General features: G+C 56.2%; 1 protein-coding gene across 1 annotated transcript in view; it reads left to right on the top strand.

The window, feature by feature from the left end:
* Positions 1-15,367, top strand: part of BCOR (BCL6 corepressor) — a 121,567-nt gene that overhangs the window by 25,116 nt on the left and 81,084 nt on the right. The gene's annotated exons all lie outside the window — the stretch shown is intronic.

Below are 15,367 nucleotides of genomic sequence, written 5' to 3'. Positions count from 1 at the left end.
GATTCAAAAAGAAGTTTTGTGTTTCCCCGGGGGCAGCAGCCTAATGCTTCCCTTGTTTTCCGGAACAAAGCAGACATTCAGTGGGGAGGGGGCAGGCTCTGACTCTTTCCCCTCCCCGCAGCACCCCGCACCCCTGCAGGTTTAGAACGCTCGCTCCCGGGCCCCGGCGGCCTGGGGATGGGGTGGGGGCCCTCTTTCTTCAGGCTCGACTACAAAAGCCGCGCCCCAGCTTCCCCCAGCCACCGCCGGGAGCCGGAGAGAAGGCGACATGGTGTTTGGGTGAGGTTCCCAGCCCCGGCTGGGAGGGCGCGCACGCAGCTGTTTACAGTGTGCCTGTGCTGCGGGAAGCTCGCCCACCGCCGCCTGACAGCGTGGGGCCCCCGCGCGCCGCCAGCTCAGAGGAGGCGCGGAGCCGCGAGCCCTCCAGCACTCCGCCCGAGGCCTCCGCAGCCCTGGAGCCAGGGCGCGCTGGTAAACTCGAGGTCTCCAATCGCGCTAGCCTCGTCTGGCCCACAAACCGTCCCCTTCTCCCCAACAATGGACTGAATCGGGTAGCATATCAAAGGGACGGAGAAGGGGGGGCGGAAGGGGTGAAGAGCTCTCTTGGGGCGCCCCGAGCAGTCCCTGCGCCAGGGTTCTCCGCAGCCCTTCCCCTCCTGGGGGTAAGTCTCTCGCCAGAGTGAGCAAAGCACTCCACTCCCGCGACTCGGATTTGCCTCTGGCTGCAGATAGCGCCCCGCAGCCCCACCCTACCTGGTGGACTTCCCCTCACCCCACCCCCGGGGGGGGGCGCGGCACTAGCAGTGCCCACGCGAGCCGGGCCTTGTCCGCGCAGTGCTGCCTTAGATCCCGCTCCAGCTCTTCCCCTCTCCCGGGCCTGTGGCCGGCCCCCGGCGCCTTCAGCGCGTCCTGAAACTTGATCCCGTGTCGGAAGGACAGTGTGTAAACACCAGGCGCGCTCCAAGAGCCCACGGGAGGGGCCGGGCAAGGGCCGCCCGGGCAGCGCCGAGGCCCCGCGCCCTGGCCCGCCTGCTCGCCCCGGGCACGATCGGCGGGGCCACCGCCTCGCTCTCTGCCTTCCCAGTTGGCTCAGCTAATTGGAACCGCCGCCGCCGCCGCCGCCGCCGCCGCCACCGCCACCGCGGCAGCCTCTTGTTGAATTTTCTAGATCGCAACCGTTCAGTCGTGGCTGCCTCCGGCTCCCCTCCCCCTCCCACAGCTGTTATCTCGGCCGGCAACTTGTTGGTGGTGGGGACGCCCCTCCGCTGACCCTGGCCTCAGACTCCGTTCACCCTAGCAGTTCGGGGGTGTTTTTCTGCGGGGCGTGGGAAGGGAGGTAGAGTCTTATCGAAGAGTGATGCTGTGCGCCAAAATCTGAGGTTCGTTTTGGTGAGCGCGAATACTATCCAGGGGATCCTCTCGGCAGAAAGCCATCGTCCTCGCTGCCTCGCACCAGGAGTAGTGAAAGTCCCCGAGGGGCTTCAGGAGCAATTCCAGTAGAAACTGCAGTTCATTCCTGGAAGACTTTACCGAGGGGTGGGGGCATTGGGATGGCTCGAGCTATCCGCAACCCCCCTGCCCCCCCCCCCCCCCCAGTTCTCAGCATTTGGGACTTGATACAGCAGAGCTCTCCTAAACCCAGGCCTAGCCTACCCCAACAGGACAGGGCCATTTGAAGTACCTGGTGGGTCCAGGGGGCTTTTGTCAGCCTCAGTGGGTTCTGGAGGTGCACCTCCCCCTAAGGCGGGTCAGCTCTAAGCTTGTGCCAACAGGCCCTCCTGGGCCTTTGGTCCCGCCAGCTGAGCCTCCCTTCTTGCTTGGCCCCCCTCTCTGGCCTAGCCATATGTCCCCGCTTGGTGCGGACTATGGGGTCTGCACACTGTCAGTTCTGCATTGGTCTATAGGGAAGCCAGAGCCTGGCCTAATGGCCAAGGGGGAAAGGAGTGAGGCAGTCCAGTAGTAAGTACTGAGGGACTCAAGAAAACGCTGTTCGCTATGCTGGAGGGAGCACTGCCCAATATCCAACATCCGCCTAAAAACGACGTGACTTCTGAGTAGAACTTTTTGCTGGTGGGTTTCACAGGCCCAGGGCCAATGTTGTAAAAGTGGCTGCACCCCCAGCCCGGAAACGCCTAAATACACAGTCAAACTCCGGGGTGGGGGGTGTCTACAAACCACCACCCAGGAGACCTGTAGCAGCCAGAAAGCAGCAGCTTTTCCTGTGATGGTTCTGAGAAGGGCACCCTTTTCCTCCCTTTGATGGTTCTCTGGCAACTGTTAGGGAACAAAGAGGCAAGGCCACTGGCTCATTTTCTAACACCTCTTTCCTTCCCTTCTAACTTTTACCCAGATCCCCTCTTTGGGGTTTCCCCGAGGTGTCCTCTCTATTTATAACCAGAGCAAGATTTCCAACTCGGTCCATATTGATTTGAGTTATGATTTAAAAAAAAAAAAAAGGACTCTATAAGATTAATATAACTTGGTATCCAGGATGGCACTTCAGCAGGTCAAGTTCACCTAGTTCTTTGGCATCTAAGAGCCTCCAGGCCCTTCTAATCAGATGATCGAAGTGTATTTCCCCACTGTTAGTTTCTCTTCTCTTAATGTAGTGGAAAAAAGAATCTGCTCAAAGATGTTTCTTCTTCACCCGTATCCTATCAGTCTGCCAGAAACTTGTTTCTGTACAGGGTAAAGTGTATTCCTGTGTTTTGATAAAGAAGAGAGTAATTTGTGTTCTTCTTCGGGCCTGAAAAGATAATTATGTGTCCTGGGAGCTTGCTCTTCTCCTGGCTGTTTAACAATCTGGATTCTTGTTCTGGAGCAGGAGTGCTTCGGTGTCCCAGCCTCCTTCTTGTCATCCCTTTCCCTCTGTCGCCACCCAGCCATCTCCAGGTCTTTGAGTGGGCCACAGGGCTAGAGGGTTTCTGTCTTGAAGGCTGGTGGTGCCTCAGAAGGGCTTAGGACTCTGAGTCTGGTAGCAGGCATTCATGTTTCTTTTCCCGTGCAAAGAATATTCTGAGACATTGGAATTCCTTTTACAGGTCCCTGAAAGCTTTTGCCAAGAGCTCCCCATGGGGCCTATGGTGATGGATGTCAGGAGGGCCAGGAGAAGGAGCCCTCAAGGTGGGAAGAGTTGAGAGCTTGCCTGCAGGACTCAGACCTGACCCAAACTGAAATGCAAACAGCAAACCCCCCAAACCAGCACCAACCACCAGGTAGCTGGTTCGGAAGCAAATCCTACCCTCCCCCACCCCACAACCAGGAAAGCCTGGGGACAAACAATCCCTTCGGCCTCCCTTTCGCTCGACTTACGGTTCCTACAGTTAAGCATACCAGGAAGCTGAGAGGCATCCCCTAGTCCTCACTTCCCCTGGCACTGGGCTTGGCTTGGCTGAACTCGCCGTTCCTGTCTTTTTAAAGGAGCTGGTGGTGTTCCCGAAGCAGGATCGCACTGTGCCGCCTCCCCAGGGGTCCTCAGCTATTGATTTTTAATATCCGTATTCAATATTGTGTATTAAATATTGAATCCATGCACGAGAGGATGTGATGCAAATCACCAGCCGTGCCTGAGACTTTAATAGTTGTTTTATTGCCCGGAAACCACAGTTGGACGCGAGGCGCCCTGCAGCCGAGGCTGGGGGCGGGGATGACAGGCGGAGGGGAGAGCTGAGCAGACAGGCACAGCCAGGCCTCCCAAAGCTGCAAGACCTCTGGAGTAGCCATGCTGAAGGCACGGCCAGGCACTGGCAGCTCACCCCTGGGCAGGTGGGCTGGGGGCCAGCTCTCAGGCTGCTACAGAAAGAGTGGTCCGCTCCGTGAGACCTGGGTAGAGGAAGAGGTGTGGGGCTGTGTCCTTCCTTCCTGGACTTCCCTGACTGGACTGTGCATTCCTTGTCCAGCCATCCCCCTTCCCCTCCACACGGATCTTCACCCAAACACACACACACACACACACACACACACACACACACAGCTGTTGAACAGGAAAGTGAACTTGGGGGCAGGAAACTCAGGCCTTGGGCCTCGTCCACCACCCTTGGCTCTATGACCTTGGTACAGACTCTCTTAACCTCTCTGGGCCCCATTTTCCTCCTCTGCCAATGGGGGTAATGCTGTATCTGCCTGACTTCCCTCACAGCGAGGCAGCGAGGCTGGTGCAAATGATATAATATTCAGGGAAAAGGCTTTTGTAGACTGTCAGGCCCCACCGGAGGCCAGCTAAGGGATTAGTGTTGGCTTTCCCTTTATACACCCCCTCTCCTGCAGGCTGTGTCTCCCGGCTGGCTTCTTTCTCTCAGGCAGGAGCCCCCTCCTCCATTACGGGCTGCTGGCCTCCTCTCCCTTGGCCACCTCCATCCACTTGCTCTCCTTGGCTCCTGGCTTAGCGTTGCTCTGCCCTCAGACTGGGCAGTGAAGTTTCCAGGCCGCCCAGCAGGAGATAGGAAGGGCCAGAGCAACCGTGTGTGTGTGTGGGGGGGGGGTGTAGCTGGTGTGTTCATGGCCAATATGGCCAATAGCCGCGGGAAAGCGTTCTCCTCCGTTGGAGGGAGGACAGTCGCGCTCTGCAGCGGCTGCCAGGGTTGGCTGGGTTGGGGGAAGCAATGAGTTGGGGCCGCTGCTGGCCCAGTGCAGGGGCTGCTGGGCTCACTGTATGGGCAGTGGGAGGGAGTGGCCGAGAACCTGAGGCTGGGGTCCTCTTCGCCACATTACACTGTTCCCTGTCGCAGGAAGTTCAGTTTGGATTCCCGCTGGTTGGAAAGTCAGGGCGTGGGCTTGGTCATAAAAGTCTTAAGATCGGGAAGCCCAAATGTTACTTCGGTGGACAGTGGCGGCCCTCCAGCTGCCTCCAAGTCAGGTAAACAGTTGTCCGAGGCCCGCAGGGCGGAGACACGAGTTCTCCAAGGGCCGTGCTCTGAGCCCTGATTAGGGGCTGAAACTCTCTAACCCAGACCTTTGTCTGGGGTTCAGGGAGGGGCGGAGACCAGAGGGGTCCCTGTTAGTTAAGACCTCCCCGCGGCCGAGGAAGGTCCAGACTGACTCGCCAAATCCGCTCAGGCCAAACAGAGACCAGCTCTGGCAGTAGGCCCCGCCGGGAGTCCTGGTCGTTGTCCCCCAGGCGCGCCACCAGGGGTATGCCAGGCTGGGCCTGGCTGCGCATGCCTCCGCGTCGGGGCTCCGGCATCTGCTGCTGCCTGCGTTTCCGGGTCTGCGGCTGAGCCTCCCCAGCTTTCTCCTCCCGCTTTGTCTCGCTGCCAGCTCTTCGCCTGCCCTCGGCAGTCTCCTGGGTCGGCTGGTCGCGCTCTGCCTGGCCGAGTGCATCTTGGCATTTATGCTGCCTAGCTCTTTGCGCGCCTGTGGCCCCCTTCCCTCGACCCTGGGGCTCAGCTCGGCCTCTTCCTGCTGGCTAGTTGGCACTGACTTGGGATCGCTGCTAGTGTCCACCCCTCATGCCCCCTCCCCCGGCCCAGGCCGACGTGTCCCGGGCTCAGCGACCTCGGGGACTGAAACATCCCGAGGTTCTGATTTAGCTCTGCCGAAGTAAACCGAAGAGGGTCGGAGTATCCCTCATTGCATTCCCTGATGCACCCAGCCCTAGACAGCAGCTGAAAGGGGGCTTTTATGAGACCCACTTTGCAGAGTTAAGGGGGAACTCTTCAGCGGCCGACCTCGCGCCTTCTGTGGCGTTCTCCAAAGAGACTGTGAGCGGCGGAGAATTTGACTACGGGGTTCTGTCTTTGACCTGAAAATTGGCCAGACGTGTGGGTCCGGGTAGGGGTGCCCTGAGTGCATGTGCCTGTGCCAATCGCAGGGACTTTCGGTGGATTAACCACTACAAAGAGGGGAAGGGGTCACTGGCCTCGGGTGCTCGGGCTAGGGAGCCAGCCAGGGGCCTGAGAACACCCTAGGCCGCGGGACAGGTGAAGACACCCTTCCGAGCCCGCCCCCTTCCCGTGGGCCAGCACACTGTCGGCCTTGGAGGAGGAAACTGCGTCCAACTCCTTGAAAGTAAACTTGCTGCGAGGGGAGCGAAGGAGGGAGGGGGCTGGCGGGGGTGTCTGCGTCGGGAAGGCTTGTGTCAAGTTTCAGCCCCTAATGACACTCGGTGGCAAGGTGCCAAGGCCCGGGAAAGGGCGGCAGGGGGAAGGGCGGCCGGGGTCGGGGTGAGAGTGACCGCGCCGCGGGGCCGGACCCGCGAACCCCGAGGCGCACCGCTTGCTCTCCGGCCGGAGAAGGCCGGGGGGCGGAGGCGGCGGGCGGGGAGGGGGCGCTCCGAGAGCCGCCTGAGCGGAGAGGAGCGCAGGCATCTTCCGCAATCCATTCATGCACTGAAGCGCGTGCAGAGCTGCTGATCGCTGCCATTGTTACTCGCGGGCGGTGTGGGAGCCGAGCCTCCACTCTGGCGAGAGATAAATGGCCTCTGACAGCCCCTCCTCGCCAAGAGAGCTCCTCGGATTTCACCGCGCGGCGGCTCTCAGGTCTGTGCCTCGCTCGCTTCCCGGTGAGAACCTTTAAATCAGCCTCCCGGCCCTCCCTCCTCCCCGACGCTGCCCCCCGCCTGCTCAGGCCCCGGCAGCGCCCGGGGCGCGCTGCGCGCCGTCTCTGGCCCCCTCCCCATCTGGGGGGGGGCGACAAGGTGGGGACCTACAGGAGAACCCGGGGGCTGCGGGGGAGGCGGCTGGCGCCCCCCGCCCCGGGTCCGCACCTCCCCCGGAGCGGAGCCCCGCGCCCCGCCTCCGCGCCCACAAGATGGATCAGGCTACCGTGCGGAGAGCGGGCTGTAAATATTTAAAAAGTCTCTCGCGCGCCGGCGGTAATGGCTTTCGCAGTCGGAATGTGTGCTAGGAGAAGAGAGGAAGGGCGATGTGTGTACAGTGTTGCGAGGTGGGGGAATCGTTCTTTTGCCTCCCCCACCGGGTCTGGGGTGGGCTGCGGGTTCCGGCTGCCCGATTTCCCGCCCTCCGCCTCTCCACGGCCGCGTCCCACGGTAGCGTCGAGAACGCCAGTCGATAGGGAACTTGAGCATGGAAGGGCGACGCAGGCCCCGAAGAGGTGACCTGGAGCCACTATCCCCTTCGGGGTCTCCCAAGGTCCTAGGCTGGAACTGGCCAGAGATTCCCCCGTCCAGGTCCGCTTCTCGCTGGTGCGCGGGGGAGGGCGGGAAACGCGCAGATTAGAACCCTCCTGAGTTTGGGCGGTCGTTAAAGCCTGGGCCAGGGTTTCTGCAGCGGGGGCCTGGGCCCTGTTTGTGCCTTTGCTCCCCTCCGCTTGCCTCTCTGAAGCCTCGATCCACTCTAAAGGAGAGCCCTTCTCCACCCCCACCCCCCCCATTTCTGAATCTGAAAGTAGCTTTGTGGCTGCTGGGACAGAAAACCTGGGAGGAGGCGACGCGGAGAGATGGGGTGGGGGGCGGTGCCTAGCGCCCTGGCTTAGTGGAGGTCACACGTGGACGTGGAGGGGGATCGTTTGCTTCTCTGGCCGAAAGTGGGCCTGGGAGCTTTAAGGCCGAACCCGGCGGGACGGGAGAGGTGGGGGAGGGGGCATCCAGTCTCCTCGGCTGGGAGAGGCTTAATGGGCCCACCACAGGGTGTGTGCGGGGTGAGGCTGTCGCCTTTGCCAGCAGCCGCTCCCTGGCAGGGCGGGGGCGCCGAGTTGCCCAGGGCTGGGGTGGACCGGGCGCCGCGGGTTCTCGGGAAGGTTGGAGGGGTGCGCGCCCAGGCTGGAGCAGCCCCCCTCCCGCCCCCCTCCTCCGATCCGCCCGCTCGGGGACCCGCCGGAGTGTGGGTGCTGGCGGCGTGTCAGGGCGCGCCGGGGCTGCTTGGCGTTCGAGCGCGTGGAGCTCCCGACTCCTGGCAGCTCCGCGCGCACTCCGCTATCAGGGGCTCCTGTTGTGCCCTGCTCGCTTGTTTGTCTCGTGTGAGCCTCGTAAACCGCCCTGATTTATTACCCAGACTAAATGCTTAATTTGTGAATATGAAACAGATTAAAAGGGGCGGGGGGGGAGGGGGCTTGAGGTCGGCATATTTTAGCAATCAGACCAAAGCAGCCAGGCAGATGTTTCAAATTTGTCGACATTTTCAGGCTCATGTGGAAAGGCAGCCAGAATGGTCAAGAGGTCTTCTCCTTCCTTCAACCTGAGAACTTGGCAGTGATCAAAAGGAGGTGATTAGTAGCTACAGAGAAAAGACACCGGCCGGCAAGGGGTTAACAAGCTGAGCCCTTCACCTCCGGGATTGGGAATGGGGTGTGTGTGGTGGGGGAGCAGTGGAGGTTGGTGAGAGCTGGTCACAAAGGCAGGAGAGGTCCCAGCTAAAAAGGCTCAAGTCCCAGAAGCCAACTTTGAAGAACAAAGTAGAGGATCTATTTAAAAGTTAATTCAGTAAATAAACTTTATTGGCGATAAAACAAACAAGAAAGATGGAACTGCCAGCTGAAAATGGCCAAAAGACAGTAAAAATAGTTGGATGTGCCCTAAACAGGCAGATCCCTGCCGCCAGCTGCCTCAAACAAGCCTCGCCTGGGCACCTTCTCCCTTTTGAAAAGCCCTCGTGTGAACAGGCGATATTTTTTGGCATTTGTCATTTTTAGGCAACTTCACACATCAAAGGCAAGCACGGCGTTCTTTGCCGTTCCCTGGTTGCAGCCGCCCAGTGAAGCAGATACAATTTCTATAAATTGGCCTTCTCCTCTGGGTTTTGATTGATCATCACCATATGAGATTATTGAAAGTCTAATGTCTTATTTCACTTTCTCCAAGGGGTGAGGAGGGGAACAGTTTATTGGAAGTCAGGCCACGTGAAGACTCTGGTGTTTGTGCAGTAGTAATTTCCATTAGCCTGGGTAGATCAGCCTCCGGAAACTCCCCTGCATCTCCTGCCTGCCCCTCATACCCTCCTCCCCTTCCCACCTCTCTTCCCTCTTCCATACCCCCTCCTTATCCCCCCCCCCCAGGTCTCAGCTTCAGTGGCTAACAAGTACAGTACAAATTAGAGCCTTCTGGAGCCTTCGTCGTGGTAAGGAGAAATGGCTGTTGACTAAAACAAGGCAACAGGAGATTCATTTTTTTAAACATATTTTATTATCACTCAGGAATTCCCTCTTGAGAATTGTTTCCCACTCCAAACTTTTTCGTTCCCCTTTTGCCTCGATACCATCTTTCATTTTATTAAAGTTGATTATGGTTCCTCTGCCTTGTCCCCAGCCAGACAAAGGCTTAGGGAAAGTCAGAGAACGTGTTAATTATATGTTTCTTGTAAACCGACTTTTCATTTCCCCCTAACACATTTAGTCGGCTTGGTGTTTAGTTTAACACTCAATTGCTGCAAATATGCCGCTTAAAAATGCTGTCTTTATTAAAACAAATAAATGAATGCAAAGACCTTTCTAATTTCGACTCGCGTGGGCTAGAAACAGAACAGAAAACTGAAATCGAGAGCAAGAACGAAGGAAAGCCAGCAGGGAAGGGAGAGAAAAGAGACCAGGAAGCACACACACAGTATTTCTTCTGCCATCCCTCCCCCAGCCATGTTAAACTGGTCCATACAACCGTCCCTCGCTGTGCCCTGCAGCTCACCAGCCCGCCTGGATTTTCCATCACTTGGTGCCTAAGGCGATCATTAGCTGAGAAAGGACAACCTCTACCTGGGAGTGGGGGTGCTGGCTGCAGGCTCCTGTGCTGGGCCGGGCCCCATTTGCTCAACTGGAGAAGGGTCCTCGCTTCTTGCCCCTGGGTGCATTGGTACCTAATTAAACTCTATCCAGGGCAACGTGCGCTAAATATACGGAGGCTGAGAGGAAGCTGGGAGGAAAAGGGGGTCATTACCTGGGCAGACAGAGTGCATCTTCTGAGAGCCAGGAGGAAGGGATCCCACCGATCACGCTTTCTGTTTACCCTCAGCAGAGCATCTGAGTGTACGTTAAATGTCTTGCTGAAATCAAGGAGAAATGGAAATTAGGAAGGGGAAAACAGAGCAAATCCCGAGCCTATGGATAAGGACACAGGGCCTTGTGTCACCACCAGGCAGGAGGGAGGTCTACCGTAGCTCCAAAGGGACAATGCTGGCTGCAGAAAAATGACTCGGGTGCCCTTGCGGCGTTGGAGTTATTGCTCATGTGCCTTGGCCCCCGTCGCACGCGGGAGCTACAGCTGTATTTATAAATGGCTGTGAGGACGGAAAGGAACGGATGTGTCCGGAGCCCAAGGACCAGGTGTGTGTTGTGAAGCTAAACAGACCGTGGAAAAGCAGGGGAGAATCCTCAGCCGAAGGCCAGGGATCCCATGAAAGACCTGAGCCTGGGCAGGATCAAAATGGCGCGACCTGGGTCATGGTCATTTCCCACCCCACCCCACCCTGGCTGGTGAAGGGGAGGGGATGCACATTCCCCTAGAATATGGAAGCTCGGGGGCTTTCATTAGCCCCCCTTCCACTTTGCTGAAGCTGAAGAAATCGGTTCAGAGGGTAAAAAAGAAACAAAACGCTTGCTCGAAGTAACCCATTACTGGTGAAAGTAAGACCGGAACCCAGAGCTCCCTGGTTTGGGAGACCAAATCCGAGGAGGAAGGTGACTGGTGGCTAGAGGAAGATCCAGGGTGCTCTTGGTCACTGCAGAGGCCCAGGATTTTAGTCATTTAGCATATATTAAGCACTTGCTGTGTGCAAAGCCCTACTCTGGATCCGGTGCTGTGAGCCCTCCAAGGAATACACAGGGAAGCCACAGTCCTTTTTCTGTGCCTGGTAACAAAGGCCTTAAAGGACAAGGGGCGACGGGGCTGGAGAAGGGAAGAAAGAAGCTGGCCACTCGCAGGGGTCTGCTTTTATACGCTGCCCACAGCAAGGTTTACAAGTGGGGTGGCCTGGGTGTGAGACTGTCCTCCCAGGGCTGGAGGTGCGAAAGAGGAGATCCGGATCAGGCCCCTTCGCTCCACTTTCCTTGCAGGGTCTGCCCAGAGCCTGAGTCTAATGCAAATCAGGGAGGCAAGTTTCCCTGCTGGAGCACTCCTTAGAGTTCTTTCTGTTACTCTGGACAAATAGAAAAGTGGAGCTTATCCCCAAAAGCTCCTGGACAAATGTAGGCTCTCTGGGGGAGCCGGTAAGGGAATACTGCCTCCCTCAACAAAACAAACCCGAGACTCTCCAAGGTTTAGCACTGGAAACGGAATCTCCCAGCACAGAAGGGGAGCCAGCAGAAGTGCCCCCCAGTCTGTACCCCCCGGATTCCACCTGCCCCTTGGGGCTCTCGCAGTGTGATCACAGGTGCCCTCCCTGCAGCCATCTGGCCTCCGCCCAGCCTCCGCTCTTGGTTTCCCTAAGCAGAGGCGAAACATGCTGGAACCTTCAAAGCACATTCCTAAACACTAAGGGAGATCTGCGGGGAAGGGAAAACAAAGAGGCCAAGGAGCTCCGGGGAGCAGTTCAGCTTACAGAGTCTGTGGGCCAACAGGGCTGGCCCAAGTTCAGTCAGACTTCCTGGCTGTGGGCCAGCCTGAGCTGGCAGCGTGCCCTTTCCAGCCCACCACTCAGGCCTTCGTTGGCCCCCAGACCTGGGCACACCCTCGAACCCAGCCCAAGCCCCGGTGGTCCTCTCAGCCCTCCCTCTCGCCACTCAGGGTGCTAGTTCCAGTGCCAGTCCACGGTCCCCCAGCCCCTTAGCCCAGAACTTCCCAAGAGGGAGTGGGTTGCCAGTGGCCAGCCCCTTGGGGTGGCCCAGTGCATCTGGGGGTGGCCCGGGGCCCCTGACTGGTAGCTTCTGGCTTTGAGCAGCCATCTTGGGCAGCTGTGGACCCTGGGCAGCTGCAGACCTTTGGCCACTGTTGACAGTGGGGTGCCATGAAAATAGCACATTGGATGTGCCTTCTTGTGATAAGTGTGACACCCAAGGCTCTGAGAGGTACCCACATGCACATATAATGTGCACCAGGCCCGTGGCCCTTCCGGGAGGTGAGCATTTGTTCAACACCTAGCCCCTCTTCTTGGTCGGGCATTGCATCTGTGGCCGTTGGGGGAGGCTAGGGGAGACCCCAGGCCTTGGGCCCCTCCTTAGAGAACTTACAATCCCCCCGAAGAGAGATAAGCCCCACGTAGCCAAAAATCTCACTGTGCTCACACTAATTGAAACCAGGGGAAAGAGCTGCCCTTGGTTTTCCTCTTCAGGCATATATTGTTCAAGCCGAAGGGCGGATGGCATGCTTCTGCCCACTTTCCATCTACAGCTGGAAAACCAAAGATTTCCCCCCAACTCAGAGCTGCCGACCTGCTGGATGGGGACTGGGGCATGGGGAGTTCTGTGTTCTCTTTCCTGGGGTTCCACCCAGAAAAGGTCATGGTTAGCGGCAGATGTTAGGGGGAACACCTGTGTGTGCCCCAAAATTCTAAGGATAGATATCAAGGGTGTGCCGAGGGAAAGTAAGCCCCTCCTACCCCTTTCCAGTTTGTCTCTCTTGTGGGGGGGGGTCACTGCTCCCTGAATTCTTGCTTACCCTCCCTGAGATCATCTATGAAGGCTAATTCTTTTAAAAAAAAATTATTTTATTTTATTTTTGAAAACCCCAAACCCACAGAAAAATCGAAGGAACAGTACAATGAACACCCATATAGGAAGGCAGATTTTCAAAAGCGCTATATTTATTCAACACGCCTACCCTTGGAAAGAATTCAAAACCCCTTCAAAGATCTGAATTAATTTAACTTTATCTTCCAGTGTTAGTTAGGAATACTTTGCCCTCGTAGATATGTCACTCGTCCATCCTTTCTCCTTGTGCCAACCCCCCTGCCCTGCCAGCCCCTGGCACCATCTCAGGGTGCCTTGTTCATGGTGGGCCTTTAATAAATCTTGTGGAGTTCAAACAGCAAAGACCACACCGTAGTTGGCAGGGTGGAACCAAGACTGCTCTCTTGGAAAGCGGGCTCTGTCACCTGACTACTGCGTAGCTTTATGCAGTCACTCTTGGGGCCTCCCTTTGCCCTTCTAACATGGAGGGTAGTCCTACGCCAGATTTCAGAAAAATCTAAAAAGAATGCCTGGCATGTACAGAAGGTGCCCAAAAGGACGGGGGAGTCTGGACGCTGAAACGCATTTGGTATCAACTTTGCTTTGGTGATTGCCCATGAGTCATTTGGCCCCAAGTTCATTGGCGAGGGCAAGGGAAACCCGGAATGCGGCTGCATAATCATCCCCCTGAGAGCATCGCCCAGCTCAGCTGTGCTCCGAGCTGAGGCGGAGCGGTGTATGAGCCCCAAGTGCTTTTCTGTGGACAGTTTCCACACTGGTGGAGAACGTCTAGCCTTGCTTATTCAAAAGGCATTTGGAGGGAAAGCGCCCCCCCCCCCCGCCCCCCATTTTCTGGTCTAGCTAGCCACTGCCCTGCTGATAGAAACATCTTTGGAGAACCAACATTGACTTTAGGGGCAAAGCCAGGAAGAGCATGCCTCTCTTTCTCGCTCTCGCTCTTGCTCTATCTCTCAGGGAGTTTCAGGCTCACAAAAGGCCCACTTCCATCCCAAGGTGAGGGTCAGACAGGCCAGTGGGTGCGATCCCAGGAGTCCTCCTGTCTGATAAGCCAAAGAGGGTCTTACGGACCCCCAGACAAGTTCTCCCTGATGCTCTTCACGTAGGAATGGTTGAGTGGTGGATGTCTTCACAGCCAGAGGCAAGAGAGGACGCAGGAAAGATAAAGAAATTTGTTTAAAGGTATACTTTGCTCTGTGCTATAAAATACTGTGCCTAATGTTAGGCTTTGACGGCTGTAATATCTGACCTTGACATTGTAGTGTTTCTGCCATATAATTTAATTAACGTGTGATGCTGGCACGATGCCAGAGAGTCAAGCGTTCTGACAGCTCTTGGAAGCCACGTAAGTCCCTTTGAAGTTCCCCCCACAGTGAACCAGCACACAGAGAAACCCCCTAAGGTTGAGGACAGCCCCCAATCCAGGGTACAGATATGCAGCTGTGTTGCAGTTATACTGGATGGCACTGGCCAAGCGATGGGCCAACTTGTCCCAGTTCTAGAAGCCTGCTGTGGTTTCTGAGGGCCCCAACCACCGTGAGTGGCTCCTTGAGGACGAATAACTCATCCTGCATCAGGAACAACATGAGGAGGTCTCCTGTTTGCAGATTTTTCCCCTCAAGATGTTTTCTTCTCCCTCCGCTTCACCTATCACCAAATCATTGAGCTTCATAGGGGACATAAATTAGATAAGGGGCGTATTAACTAAGGACCAAAAGGACCATATTCACCCATTCTGCACGGAATTTTTTTTTTAAGATTTTATTTATTTATTTGACAGAAAGAGATCACAACTAGGCAGAGAGGCAGGTAGAGAGAGAAGGGGAAGCAGGCTCCCTGCCAAGCAGAGAGCCCGATGTGGGGCTCAATCCCAGGACCCTGAGATCATGACCTGAGCCGAAGGCAGAGGCTTAACCCTGGAATTTTTTTTTTAAAGATTTTATTTTATTTATTTGACAGACAGAGATCACAAGTAGGCAAAGATGCAGGCAGAGAGAGGGGGAAGCAGGCTCCTTGCTGAGCAGAGAGCCTGATGTGAGGCTCGATCCCAGGACCCTGAGATCATGACCTGAGCTAAAGGCAGAAGCTTAACCCACTGAGCCACCCAGGTGCCCCTGCACGGAATTTTTTTTAAAGATTTTATTTATTTGACAGAGAGAGAGAGAGAGAGAGAGAGAGAAAGATCACAGGTAGGCAGAGAGGCAGGCAGAGAGAGGGGGGGAAGCAGGCTCCTTGCTGAGCAGAGAGCCAGATGTGGGGCTCAATCCCAGGACCATGAGATCATGACCTGAGCGGAACACAGAGGCTTAACCCACTGAGCCACCCAGGCACCCCCATTCTGCATGGAATTTAACACTTACTGTGCACCTACCAAGTCTTTGGGCATTTATAGGAGGGAACAAAACGGTGTCTTGGCTATTCGTAAAACTTCATTTCACTGGAGAGAGAGAATAAATATGACAAACATGTATGTCGTACTTTTGGTTGCTATAAGTGCTATGAAGAATTAAGGGTGGGGTGTCTGGGTGGCTCCATCGGCTAAGCAAGCATCTGACTCCTGATTTCTGCTCAGGTCATGATCTCGGTGTCATGAGATCAAGTCCTGAGTTGGGCTCCGCGTTCGGTGTGAAGTCTGCTTGTCCCTCTCCCTCCGCTCCTCCCCTGTTCCTCCCCCTGCTCCCTCCCTCTCTGTAAGAAATAAATAAATAATTTAAAAAAAAAAGAATTAAGAAGGGTAAGGGGCTTGAGAGAGGTGGGGTGTTTTTCTTGATGACACACTGGCCATTAAAAGTCTGGGGTTGACAAAATCATGTGCTTAGGTGGTGGGTGTATCGATCAGTGCTTGCCATAGTAATGCTGTGTA

The sequence above is a fragment of the Mustela erminea genome, chromosome X, assembly GCF_009829155.1.
Source record: "Mustela erminea isolate mMusErm1 chromosome X, mMusErm1.Pri, whole genome shotgun sequence".
In the NCBI taxonomy this organism is placed as follows: domain Eukaryota; kingdom Metazoa; phylum Chordata; class Mammalia; order Carnivora; family Mustelidae; genus Mustela; species Mustela erminea.
This window is presented reverse-complemented; position numbering and strand designations above follow the sequence as displayed.